This window comes from Amphibalanus amphitrite, unplaced genomic scaffold (genome assembly GCF_019059575.1).
Source record: "Amphibalanus amphitrite isolate SeventyFive unplaced genomic scaffold, NRLGWU_Aamphi_draft 000663F_arrow, whole genome shotgun sequence".
NCBI lineage: Eukaryota > Metazoa > Arthropoda > Thecostraca > Balanomorpha > Balanidae > Amphibalanus > Amphibalanus amphitrite.
In genome coordinates, this window is record NW_024882157.1 from 329,987 (window position 1) to 343,403 (window position 13,417).

A 13,417-nucleotide genomic window follows, 5' to 3' on the forward strand; every position below is an offset into this window, starting at 1 on the left:
TTCCACCATTGGATTGGGTTTATCACTAAACAAATTATCCGACCAGCGTGGCATCAAAACGAAAGTTTGATTACGGGGCAAATGCAAACTTTCGTCCATGCCGTCAAACTGAGTGGAAAGAATTGTTCAATAACCAAACCATAGGAGTGGAGCCTTGCAGATACTGGTACTATGATTTGAGTGACCGATACCATAGCAATCGAGTTACCCTTGCTTTTGTCGTAAATCAGAATGCCTTCAAAGTAATAGGCCGAACCCTGTACAAGCTCAGAGGAGATTTACTAAGCTGGATGGATAACAAGCAAATAGCCAGACAGAATTAACTTCTTTTGAAAGCAGCGAAAGAAGCCCTTCTTTTGATATGCGTAGCCTGCCGCCGTGGCTCCCACCAAGGCTTTCCAGCTGTCCCGATATACTGTCACTATTCACGGGGCTAAGATCATACAGGGTTGGATAAAAGCCGGCTTAAATTGAATTTATGCCAGCCAGTGGTTTAAACCGGTTTAAACCGGCTTAAACCGGCTTAAATTAATAAAAACCACCTTCAGTCAAAACATCTACTATAACTTATCTTGTGGGTCAGTGTACTCGTTGGTGACTGTGCAGAGTGCAGGAAGTCAATACCGTGTCATTTTGTATTATGTCAACATGTTGGCATGTGATTATGTTGACAGTCTGGTCAGTAGGTAACTAAGCTAAAAAGCAAAGTAGGTATAAGGCATAAGCACATTCTAATCTTAACATTCGGTTTACCAGTTGAAAGTCTCACTTTATTTTACATGTAAAATGTATTCTGACCAATCGTCTGGGGACTGGGCTAGAAACTTAAATATTTTTCATGGTATCTATCACCCTTCCTGTGATTTTTTAATTGCACAGGAAATAATTGTAACAACTCATCATTTATAAATCTTCTGGAATGTTCCTATGGTTTTTCAGGTAGTGCATGTTGTTTTCTTGGTATAGCAGTGTCCAGTGGCGGATCTAGGATTTGAGTTTAGGGGGGGCAAACATTGCGCCGCCAGGCAAGTCGGCGAGAATTTCAAACGTCCAGTATTAGGAACAAAAAAAAAAAACGAGCTACCCCTATTTTTCTCCTCGGATTTCGGGAAATATTTTTTTTTGATTTTTTACATTTTTGTCAGTCCGGCCAAGCCAGGGCAGCGCAAAAAAAAATTGCAGCCACCCTGACTCCGGGAGATAGTTAGAGAATAGCTCAATGGCGCTATGGACGGTCCGTCCTCTACCTCCCGCATCACCTCGGCAAGACCTCGTCCGAAAGGTCCGCCCGCGCCGGTTCTCAAGGGCTTCTGTATCCGGAGACCGATAAGGGTCGCAGCAGCAGGTTCATGTGTAAATGCCCACGACCAAAGGCCACATCAGCGTACCTGCGATACTATACGCAGTCAGGGTTGCCAGTTGCCACGTAGTTAAACGTATTAACAGTTGTTTCCGGTAATAGAAAATGAGATCAGTCGATTAAGAATCCCAACAAGAAATAGACGAAGAACAGCGCATTTGTTTTCGGTCCTGCATTTATTGATGCAATTACAATGAACATTCCTTAACTTTGGGACTAAACTTCGTGAGCTAGCAAAATTATACAATAAGTGTTACTTTCGAGAGGAGATAAACGATGCTTCTACAGACTACATAGGACCACAGCGCAACAGCCAACGGAATCACACTGAACAGCGTTGAGTTCCCACAACATACTGAGCTTCTGCTTCTCCAACACCTCGCAAACCAAAAGCTCTGACTGAGCCTTTCTGTGTTTGTCCCCGTTAGATAACGGTATGGCTCATGAAAAAGCCGCGATTGGTAATCTTCTTTACGTTATTCCTCTCAGAAACCTATCTCGCACTTGTTCTCAAAGGCACGCAGTACACCGTTCTTTCTGGCCATCACTGAGTGACACAGCGGCAGTAGCTCAACCATATCGTTCACTCGTGCGGATCCAGGCGGGTGCGAGGGGTGCCAAAATCAGTAATCGGGGTGCCAAAACTGAGTTTGGCACCCCCTTTCGCTCCTCAGTCCTGCATACACATATGCAGCTCTTGTAGAGACTCTCGGACTTTTGGCACCCTTTTGGCACCCCCTTTGGAAATGGCTGGCCTCTGCTCTGGACATAACTTATGTAGCCACAGTGGAAATGCTAGGTAGGTACTAATGGATATTTAGACCTTTTCAGCTCCTACACCCATGCTATCTAGCAATAAAATATTATCAGGGGCGGCGCCACGGGTTTTCGATAGGGGGGGACGGGGACCTTGCCTGACCGAAAATCCCAAAAGTAGATACTGATCGTGTATGCAAAAAAAAAAAAACGAGGCACGTAACGCCGCGAAACTTGGCAAAGCCCAAAACACATCGAATGGTGCATCCCGTTTCCAAACTTATCCTAGGACACCTAAGATCGATCACCTTTTCAAGCATCCTTGCCTCTAAATCTAAATCAAAATTTGCAGTCTTGCCAACTCAAAGCTGGTTTCCTACAAGCTGCGAATTGCTTAGGTATGAGTAGCAGTGCCAACTATTCTTACGTTTCGTACTTTCAAATTTTCGATCTTACGTCTGGTCAGCTTTATGGCTTCACCATCAAATAGTCATGGAGGAAAAGTGGGAATGTCTTCTGCTCTGACAAGTGCGCCAAAACTGCTATATAATTTCAGAATCATGACATCACCACCTGATCCATATGCAACGGGCAGGGTGCAGCTAATGGCTAGCCGTCAGTGGTCATGTCATCGGTGGTCACTCAAAAGGTCATGCTAGGTCATGGAAGGTCACCAGCCGTTATTTGATCACACTTTCTGATGGATTTTCTTACCAAGAGCTTCGCGGAAAAAACGAGCGCATGCACCGTTGAAAAAAATTGAGTGAAAGGGTCTCAGGTCCGACGACCTCTGCAGGTGAAATGCCCCAGGTTGGATTCCGGTCCTTGTTGATTAACTTCGTCAAAAATGGCAGTAGAGCTGTGATGTCGGCATCATTGTGTTCGTCATGATCGAGCTGGCACGACCTGCATCGTTCTCATATTCACCCTCCAATCGTAACAACTACAGCAGGGATTGGCAAATGGCGGGGCACCCCCTTTGGGAGGTAATGAAGGTCTCTGGAAACCTCATCCCTCATCTCTTTAGCATTAGTGGCTCTCCTTATGGAACAGGTCTCTTGGCTGGTCTGTTTCACCCCAGAATTCAAAGACTAGTCAAGGTAAAACCGAGCGCACCACAGTGAGCACAATTTGATAAGCTGGTGTAGGTATCTCAATTTTCATGTAGAACATTTCACGTATCACGTACCTAAAACCCTTTCGTGCACTCATGCAAAAGCAACTGCCATGTTTCAACAGCTGGTAATGGCATTTTCACAGCCGCTGACGTAAGAAGGGGAGGGGTGGGGGGCTCGATTAGACCCCCAGCCGTTCGGCCGCCCACCGAACTTAGTTTTGAAGAAAAAAAGAGTGCTATCGAACCCCTTGACGAGAGGGAGCCGATGCTACCCAATTATAAGGTCTTGGGCTACTGCGTGCTTTTTGGTCCTGCCTGTAATCTATCCGAACACTTCTCCCCAAGTGCTGGGGTTAAATGGCATAGATTTCAAATGGTTCCTGTGGTAGAACTGCCATGCTTGAATTTGACTTACATATTAGGAATGGAAAATATCCATAGAGTAACGGAAATCTATTGAATTTCAGTAGACTTGGTTTTGTCGGCAATGGGATCTGGCAGTGGGTTGGGGAGGTAATAACCCTGTGCCTGGCGCCCCAAAAGGGGGGGGGGGGCACGATCCCCGCTACCGATCACCTTATAACTACAGGCATCACAGCTCCACACCTTTTGCAGATGGCCAGGACCCCCTGCAATACATCCCAACAGCAATTTTTATTCAGAACCTGCCTTGATTAACCAACGATGCATTAAATGCGACGGATAACTCTACAATGCGTTATTATCAACTATTGAACGGGCCTCGCCGATAGGGGGGTACTGTACCCCCCTAACTTTCGATAGCGGGGGACCTGTCCCCCCCGTCCCCCCCGGTGGCGCCGCCCATGAATATTATGCAAACACTTCTTATATACCCATGCAAACCCACCACTGTCCAACCGCTCACCAGTGAGGTGACCCCTAACCCCACTGGCGTCTGGCGGTCTGCTGTTGACGGTTTGTTTACTTGGCTCGAGGTTTCAATAAATCGCGTTATTTTTTATTATTTTTTTTGGTAGCAGTAGCAGTAGTAGCACTGCTGATGGATGATGGACTGACATTCATGGGGCGGAGGACTTTTTATCAGCTCACAACTTAATATCACGAATATGACAACCTTCTAGTCCTCCATTTATTTCACATTTTCTTTTCAAACACCATATATTTAGTATTCAAGTTGTAGTTTTTTAGGGGGGGCAAAAAGATATGTTTGCCCAGAGGTTTTCCGTTTAGGGGGGGCAATTGCCCATTTTGCCCCAACGTAGATCCGCCACTGGCAGTGTCCCTAACTAATCACACTTATTGTTGTTTTTACATGAACTTTGGAGCCTATAATGGTTGCCGTGCTGTCAATTCCTTTGTTTAGTGTCACTGACTGCTTTAGCAATAGACAGTTCCCTAGTAAATAGGCAATGTTCTGTGTGATAGTTTTTAGGCCTTACCATTCACTGATCCTTGCACCATGCATTTGGCATTAGGTCATGTTTGCTACAGCTTCTCATAAAATTGAAATTGGTTTCTTTTTTGAACCTGTCTCCAAGACTTTTCATTCCATGAACCACCCATGTAAACAACTAGTTGTGTAAAACACTGCAAATCAAAATAAATATTTGATACAGGGTGATACAGATCAATAATGAATGACATCAAGTTAACCCCCAGGGGGAAAACATTACAAGTTAGCATGTATAATTGAAAGGTGTGTATAGAAAATGTGAAGAGAAGAAGCAGTTCAACCCAAGTGATGTTACGACAAGTTAACGGAAGGGGCATTTATTATGTTGGTGCACACTGGTTTAAACCGGGGTGGCTTAAATTAGTTTATGCCAGCCGGTTTAATCCATGGATTAAACCGGTTTAAACCGGCTGCTGGCATAAATTTGCCAACCCTGCCCATGATGCCTACAAACACGCTCGCTCGGCTGCCATGTTAGTCTCGCCATTCACAGAGCTTGACCGTCGTGCTAGCGGGCGTCCGTTTCATTGGCATCGAGCCAATTGTGGTGAGCGCTCAACCGCCGCCGCCATTACCGCCCCGAACAGGTGAATCATCTCACGGATCAATAGCGTAAAGTTCTGAGCTGAGACGACGCTTACAGTATGATTATCCCTACTCCGAATGCGGCCACTTGAGAAAGGCTGAGGGTCTTAACTATTACAACTCATTGTCGCTTTGCCGTAATTTCAGACCCAAAGCCACTGACCAGCACCCAACTCAGTGGGGCGATGCTTTGAGACCTTTGCTTACGCTTTAGACTTCCAGTGATCGATGCCACTATGGCCACTATACTCGTATACACGGAAGGAGCTGCACGGCCTTTATCCGAGCTGACGCTGACAGTAGCCTGACGCGGGCTGGATGTTGCGGCCGGTCAGGAGCTTGGTCAAGGTCACGCCATGCGGCGTGCCGATCTCTCAAAACGTTATGCAACGTCCGGGCGGGGCGGCCGGGCGGGCGCGGCGCGGCGGCGCGGCCGCGCGCACCCAGGGTATATGCGCGCACCGGTCCGTCTACCGGGAGCGACGGCGGGACTAGCGGAATGCGACCGAAACCACCGGCTCGCTTACGGATCATATCAAGATGAGGTGTTCTTTGCCATTCATTGTTTGTTTTGAGTCATTAAAATTCAGACCGAACAGTTTTAGCTATTTCTAAATTTAGTTTTCAAGATTTAGCTAGTTATTATCCGTCTTAGTTAAATTAGTTAGCTGTTGTAATAAAAGTGCATTCACGATTATGAAAAACAAGGCTGGTGTCCTGATTTGGAGTGAAACAAAGGAAGCTTCACCATCCACCGGTAGCGTATCAGTGTCAGCTGGACCTCGCAGCCGAAACTCTACTCCGCTGGATATTTTACAGGAGATGGTTTCCACAAATCAGAAAATAATGAGAATCAGAAGAAAATTTTAGCCGCATCATAACACATGATGATAAACTTCCCTGTGCAACTTAGACTCAATATTCTCGAATGAACAATTGTAGCTTTTTACAATCCAACAAAAACACAAGAATTTTATTGAATTGGTGCACCTGTTATTGCAGTGTAAGATTGCAATGCGAGCATTTTAATTGCACTAGGTGTGGTTAGGGGATAGTTGGGAGAAGCATGGGACGAAGGAAAAGTGGGACACCTGTTGGATTTGAAAAATCATAATCAGAGATCAGAGAAACCATGGCTTTAGGTTGTCCAATTTTGCACGAAATTAGTTGGTGTACATTACTACCGGACTATTATCTGTTCCGGTTGCTAGTTACCGAGGAATCGATGTAGAGTCAAAAAATCGATTGTTTGGTATAAACAATTCAATTTGCCGTTTATTCAGCAATGTGATCCCTTTAATTGGATGTCCGTCAATATTTCGAGCATTTTTATGTTCCCGTTGCAAATTTTGTATGGCAGTCATTTGAAGGAAAATTGGGAATCGGGGAGAACAATAGGATAATGAGCGAAGTCCCTTGTCCCAGTGCGCTCGCCTATGAATCAGATGTCCATATCTTTCAGATTACGCAGTCAATGCAAAAATAAAAATAAAAAGTGATAATAAAATTTTAGGTAAATGTCAACGGCGTTAGCGTTTAATCTGGGAACCTTTATACTAAAGTATATTCGGCATACATACTTGATTTTTCTGCCATTTGTTTTCTGCCATTTCTTGGCCAGTCCCAGTTCTCCCCTTCAGGGCTTCATTTGTCACACTTTTGGAATGCCCCAGAATTCACCCCATGTGTCAACTTTTTGTAAAATTTAAATTGAGATATATTACATTGAAACCTAGGGGTAAAAATGGTTAAGAATGAATGGCAAAAATAAATCGCTTACAATAAAAATATAGTAAGCCTATATAGTAAACCTTTATCGCCTTTACGTACGTGCTATATAGGAAATGTATAGGCAATCCTCATGGCCCTGAAATATCTTACTCCTAACTATTTTCAGAGTTGACGTAAAAATAATGGTCCACTTCTCCCCGGTCTCCCCTACCAAATTGGCCTCTCTTAGCAACAAAGGGAGGGAATCTCAGAAAGAGACGTCGCTTTTAATGTGATGACACTATATTTACAAAATCATCTTCGATTTAAATATGAGACCCAAATAAACTGAAGCTTCATATAAGGCGCGCAATGCGCACATTTGTTTCGTGCTGTCCTAAGCAGACCTAGCCCTGGGAGCGTTCGACGGATCACCCATTCACTTTGAAGGACTGGGAAATGGGTTTCTTGATCTTCACCATCGCGTGGGAACTTAAAGTTCTTCAGACCAGCCGAAACGTTAAATAACTTAGATTTAAATACTTTAAAGTCTTTCTCCTCAGAAACTTTGCCCTAAAAATCGAAACAAGCAACCTAACGCATCATTCAACGGAGCCGTAGGTCGCGGACACTCCAGTATCAGTAGGTGGGTGAGCCGTGTTGATGCTGTGAGCGCGGTGTGACCACGTGTACTCACCGTCCGGGATCCCTGGTCGAAGCGCCCACACTACACCACCACCCGCTCACGATTGCCGCGCGCCGGCCGCCCGCCGCTTGGCCCGCCGCGCTACGCGCGCTACCCGCCCTCAGCCAGGCGGACCGACGTGGCGCGCATGCGCTGTCAGTGGCGGATCGAGTGGGGAAGAAAAGGGGATTGGCACTCACCGAGCCGGACATGGCTGATTGGCTGATATACCATTTAATGCTAAAATAATTATGGTCTTAAATTTTTATTTTAAAATGGGCACGGTTCGTGCCTCCGCCCCCCTTTGACCTGAGTCCGCCAGTGACCGACGTCACTGAATGACGTCACTGAAGGAGAGACTGACGTTGGGCGTTAAATAGTGGATGCTGGGTTGGGTGTCGCTGTCAATAGTCCACGGCTCCTGATCATCCGAATACTTATTTTGGAAGATTGATAGACATAGTTCCTTTGAGTCATATTGGCGCACACCGGCGGCATGGGACCTTGGATGCGCCCATGGACGGTCGGTGTCAGACGGTGGCGCGAGGCTGTGGCTGCGGCCTGCGCCGACGACGCGGCGCGGCCCGCTCAGCACCGCACATCGCCCGGCCGTGCGGAATGCACCCCCCCCCCCCTCTCCTTGCCCCCTCCCACCTCCTTGCCTCCGTTCTCAACGGCAAAGCGCGGGTTATGAGGGAGCGTCCGTTGGCGGGGCGTTGTGGAGCGCCCGGCTCCTCGCTCGTCCTTCTGAGTCGAGAACATTCCACGTGTCCGTGCAACAGACTCGCCAGTCAGCTTTAGGTGCGCCCGTCTGCGATGTCCAGTTGGGCAGACATTTTCGTCTGGAGGACAGACGAAAACACACAGACGAAGACAGACGTCGTCACGTCTGGACGTCTGGAGGACTGTACAGTGGAGAGCTAAGACGTTTTAATAAAAAAGACTTGTCTTTAGCACGTTTCACATACGGCACCAGTCCATAACCATGCACTTACCGTGCTCCGAAACTATCCCTGGCTTTAGCGTTGCCTAGCGCGGGCGTGTGGTTGTAACATCTCACCTCAATGCTTTTTCATCCCGGAAAACATTTTTGGCCGTGATCGAAAACGTGTTCCGAAAATGATAAAAAGGCCCCATATTTTAGATTGGAAATGCCATAGTCCCATGCCGCCGTTCCTTGCCTTGCCAGTGTCGATTGATTTCGTTCACTTTCAAAGGAAGTTTTTTTTCAGCGCGTTGACCACTGGAGACCGCAGCGCCGGCTGTGAGCGGCAGTAGCGGCGCAACACCTTCAATTAAGGGGGGGGGCACTGCCGACTTTTGGCCCCATTCTTTCCATGCAACGCCCATAGGGCTAATGTTAAAATGCCAAAATCAAAGGGGGGCACGGTGCCCCGGTGCCCTACCCGTTCCGCCGCCTATGGACTGGTGAGCGGAAACGGCAGCACAGGCCGCCGAGGCCCGGCCTGCAGCATTCCGCATCGACCCACTCCCATCTGCCGCCCGACCTGCCGAAACCCAGTCGGACACCAAGGTTACATCATGTTAAACGAACCGAAAACCAGTCTGCATGCTTACGCCGGGGGTTCAAACTTCAAATTCACTTGGATGGTGTTAGGTATGTGCAATGTGCATTGAGCTGCATTTTGCCAGTGAGGATCAATGCATGGCGTCCAACATACAGTAATGCTGATGCATGACCAATCGATCTGGGGCCAGAGTATCAGCGGACCAGCGGTGCTGAAACTTATTAGTGGGTAGGGGTGTTCGACGCTGTAACACCCTGCCGCCTGCCGAACGCACAGTCGGCTGTGCCGCAGTGGCGACGTGCATTGCGGCGCAGCATCTGCCAGGCAGCCAGCGAGCCGCGAGACGCTCTCGCTGGCCGCTGCGCAGTGCCGAGGGCCGGCCGCCAGATACCGGTATGACTCGGAGGCGGGACAATATTCCACAGAGACAATATTCATTTCCGAAGCCGGTTCCGAAAGCACTGAATGCTCACGGACAACCTCAGAATGGACGCCCCGTGGCCGTGGATGCCATGCGATTCATCTCATGGACAACGTATCTCACGCATTTGCGCCCGCATAGGTTCCGAAACGCTTATGAAGTTCACGATTGCTGATGGCGTGGAGTTAGAGATGAAATTCGTGCCAAAGCCTGCACCATATTGACAAGTGAATAAACGTAGCAAAAATATAAATACCTACTAGTCTCCAGACAATAACGATCAATCAGAACAAGAGTAACTAGTAGATACGTTTCCAAAAACACCCGTTTAAAGTCTCTGCTAGTTTGCCTTTCGAAGGAAGGCCATGACGTCCAACAACACAATTAATTGGCGAGGAGCGTGTCAGGCGCGTACCTTCCCCTCTGGCTAGGGCCATATAATCAGACCGCCCATGGCGACGGTCGGTGCGCGGACGAACCCGCTCCTCCTCCAGCGCTGCAGAGCCGGCCCCGCGATGCGATCAGTGACCCATTCCGCGTCACTTTCAGACTCGTGGCAGCTAAGGGCGAACGACCCTGCCTAGGAAGGGCCGCTCGCTATCACCCTGTTTGGCTGGCGCCGCGAGCCTGGGGCGGTGCGTCCTGGCACCTGTTCTGGACCAAGGGGACACCTGCCGTGGAACCGTCCCTGTACCCCTTCTCCTCCTCCCCTCCCCCCGCCCCTTCCCCGTTCCATCGGGCAGGCTACATGTGTCCCGTCCAGTTGGCACCGCACTGTAGGCGTTCGGGCCGGTCTAGCCTCTTACGGAGCAAAAAAATTATTTTGCTTTTATGAAAATAAAAAGCATACCAATCGACTACAAAATGTCCATACATTATATAAATGACCGTTATCTGGTCATGCAACAACTTGGTATAGGGTGAAAGGGGCTTCAAACACAAAAATTTCTTAGGCCGTAGACAGGTCATAGTTTTCGGGTGTTTGAAAAGTCAAAGTAGATGCCATGGGGATCCTATGTACGTGAGTTTTACACGCCAATGTTTTTATGAGTTGTTCTGTGACATGTCACGATCAATTCCGCGCAACGAAAAATGAGGTTGCGAAAATCATTTAGCAGCATGAGAGATAAACATATCATCTAGTTATTTGGTATGCTTAAAATTAATATCACTCTCTATGTTAAAGCCGATCTTTTGAGTTCCCCCAGGTCCCGCTCTAAATCGTGTGTCACAATGTGCATTGTGATGTTATTGAACCGGCCAAGCAATAAAAAAGTGCGCAAACTTGCGCCATTTGCTGCTATGCAACATTTTGCAATACGCTGTCTAGCCTTTATTAGCTCCATGGTGACGGGAGGGAACAAATCAGCCTGCATTTTAGCTTATATTATTTCAAATGATGACAGTAACACCAGCCAGTGTTATCTCGTGGGTCAGAAGCATTCTAATTGACCGGAGGATGAGCTGTCACGTGACCGGAAAGGCCTCAGGCGATGCACAGTGGGCGATCCGGCCGGTCTGGTCTTGCGAAACCTCAAACACATTTTGTTTCCTAAAAAAATGAGAAATATTGCATATAGTAAATGGGAAATTCTGCATAAGTCGGCCCCCCCCCCGAGGCCGAGGGGGGGATGCCGCCCCCTTATCGGTTTTATCGCGATAGCTCACAACACGCCGAAGATAAAGAGCTGAAACTTGGCATACTTGACCTTTGATTCAAGCGATTCAAGCCAAATCTTGTTAAATCAACCGCATTTTCAGGTCAGGTCAGGTCAGGTCACTGACCTATGACGTCATAAGTGAACCTCTGCACGGTCCTCAGATGTTGCAACGTCGCAACGCCCTCAGTGCCAGAGGGACGTTCACAGGGAGATGAAGCTTACACAACGTAGCATCGTCCAGAGGTCTCACAACTTGTATATCTCAGATTTTTTGCTTAAGTTCATGTGCGGTCAGGTCGGTCATGTGATCTCACCGTTATACGTCAATGAGGGAAATACCGAAACTGTTATTTTAGCGCCAGGAATGATCTAAAACTATCTCAGGCACATGGAATCATGGTTTCATGCGCTCCCTGCAAGGTACGGTGCTACACCTTTGCATTGCTGACCTTGTATGACGTCATTTATGATGTCATTAGGGCCATATTAGTTTTCCGTCAATAACTCCGGAACAAAGTGAATTAGACAGTCGACCTCCTTTGACCAAGTTCGTGACATGACGGACTCTGACCAGACTTTGACTCGAGGTCAACGACTCAAAACCTTAACCCTCGCATTTGTAGGGGGTCGAACGGACCACCCTCGGTTTTTCTCGAATAACGCGCGTAAAAAATGGCCGATCAAGACGAAACTTGCAGTACCCTCGAGTTATTAAATTTTACATCTACTCTAAAAATTTCATGACCCTAATCCAAATGACCTTTGACCTGTGACCTATTTCTCGAGACCATGCTTGGCCGGAATCGCGATTCGGTGTATATGTCGGCTCACATTATCCGCGCGTTTGCAGTCTTTTTGTGGTTGCAAACGCTCAACCATGTAAAATGATGTTGGTCCCATGCATTATGCTGGGTGTCAAGGTCACCTGAAGGTCAGGTCAGGTCATTGACCTTTGGTGACCTAATTTCACTTTTTCGACTTTTACATGTTTCTAGGCCAGTTTTTTTTAGCTGATTTCGAATTTAGCAACCATTTGAGCATTTACGAAGTAGTTTTGGTGCCTTTGTATCATGTTACGAGGCTGTCAGTAGCGGTTGACACCTACTATGAATACCCGGCAGGACGCATACTGGTTGACCTGACCTGACCTGACCCGACCTGGCATAAATGCATGAAGAAATCATCTGTGATCAAAACTAGCATGAAATTCGTGATCAGCACCCCGAAAAGCCCCAATGTAACCTCACTTTACGATGTTTTAACAGGTTCCCATTTTCACGACTTTTGGGTAATTGACCTGACCTGGAAGGTCAACTAATGACCTAGGACCTTAAAATTTGGTATCATCGGCTTCCTCTCATCACGGGCAGCACGCTCGGTTTTTCCGCGAAGCTCTAGCTCAATCAGGGGCCAAACGGCAAGGGGGAATGGATGTGCTCCGTTTTGCCACGTTTATGCAACATTTCATGCATGTTCCTGCATATTGCGAAAGCTTATAACATGGGAAACGTCATGCATTCACGTTCATAAATGAATTTGCTACAGTTTGGTGTGTAATTCGTACGCGTAGGTCTCCTAGATCCAAGGCTATAAGGGTTGAAAGGCTGTGAGAGGCTAGAACCCCTGAAACGCCCACTGTGCACCGGTAGCGGCCGGCCCGCGGAGTGGAGAGGGGGAGGGACAAACGGGGAGGGGCCGGCTATCAGAGGTCGCGAGATAGCGCAAACACCGCCCGGCTGAAGTCTGAACTGTGCGGTGCGCCGGCCGGACAGCTGCAGCGCGCATTGATGATCGACCCCGAATGGTGATGTCAATTTTAGATAATTGGGAAACTGATACCAGACCAACTACCAACCCAAAAATTGGGATAATATCAAAAACTAAACCTTCAGAAATTGAGAGAAATGCCAACTTCTTACGAATTCACAGCGTTCATTACATAAGCCAGGCTTCGTAAAAGCAGCAGCCAAAATGCAACAACAAAAACCATTGAGAATGATATACCAAAGAGGTACCACTTTGGTATCGGTTTGATATCGGTATGTAGGTAGGTACTGAAAAGCTGGTATCCGACTGACAGATCTATAACCCCGAGCCTGGTCAGACGAAGGCTATGTTTGACACAACCCGATCGATACGGCCTGGCGCACCGGCCGTA

The 13,417-nt window shown here is 47.5% G+C and overlaps 1 protein-coding gene across 1 annotated transcript in view; it reads right to left on the minus strand.

Annotated features, from left to right (window-relative positions):
* Positions 1 to 7,731, minus strand: part of LOC122364238 (cellular tumor antigen p53-like) — a 42,186-nt gene extending 34,455 nt beyond the window's left edge. Inside the window, exon 1 of the mRNA XM_043334437.1 lies at positions 7,661 to 7,731. The gene's annotated coding sequence lies outside the window, so the exon portion shown is untranslated. The remainder of the gene's footprint in view (positions 1 to 7,660) is intronic.
* Between the last annotated feature and the right edge of the window lie 5,686 nt (positions 7,732 to 13,417).